At 44.2% G+C, this 394-nt stretch overlaps 1 protein-coding gene across 1 annotated transcript in view; it reads left to right on the top strand.

Moving 5' to 3' along the window:
• The window catches only part of LOC119585693 (innexin inx2-like), a gene marked incomplete at its 5' end in the record, with an annotated part of 70,111 nt that overhangs the window by 62,859 nt on the left and 6,858 nt on the right, over nucleotides 1-394 (top strand).

Below are 394 nucleotides of genomic sequence, written 5' to 3'. Positions count from 1 at the left end.
CTCATCTAGATATTATTAACATTATAGTCAATTTAGTAATAACAGCTAGATCGACACCAACCTCCCTTCTCTTGCTCACGGTCCTCTGGTCATCTCTCTATCACGTAAATCACGGGCGAAACGAGGTTATTAACAAGAATAATAGGATATTCTGCCGAGGTTTCTTTTTTTATTAAATAATCAAGTTAATGAGCATGGTGGCACCGGTTCGCTGACAGAATGAGCAGGATGTACGGCTCGCTGTAATGGCGGGAGAGGATGACGTCACACTGTAATGCCGTTCGTGGATGCAAGGCTCGAATGCGCGGATTCGCCCGTATGGCTAGGATCGTGCGGGAAAATTAGCTTTTAAAAATCCTTCCCTAGATGTCTCGGCTTTGTAGGATCGATTATG

This window comes from Penaeus monodon, chromosome 20 (assembly GCF_015228065.2).
Source record: "Penaeus monodon isolate SGIC_2016 chromosome 20, NSTDA_Pmon_1, whole genome shotgun sequence".
NCBI classification, from domain to species: Eukaryota; Metazoa; Arthropoda; class Malacostraca; order Decapoda; family Penaeidae; genus Penaeus; species Penaeus monodon.
This window is presented reverse-complemented; position numbering and strand designations above follow the sequence as displayed.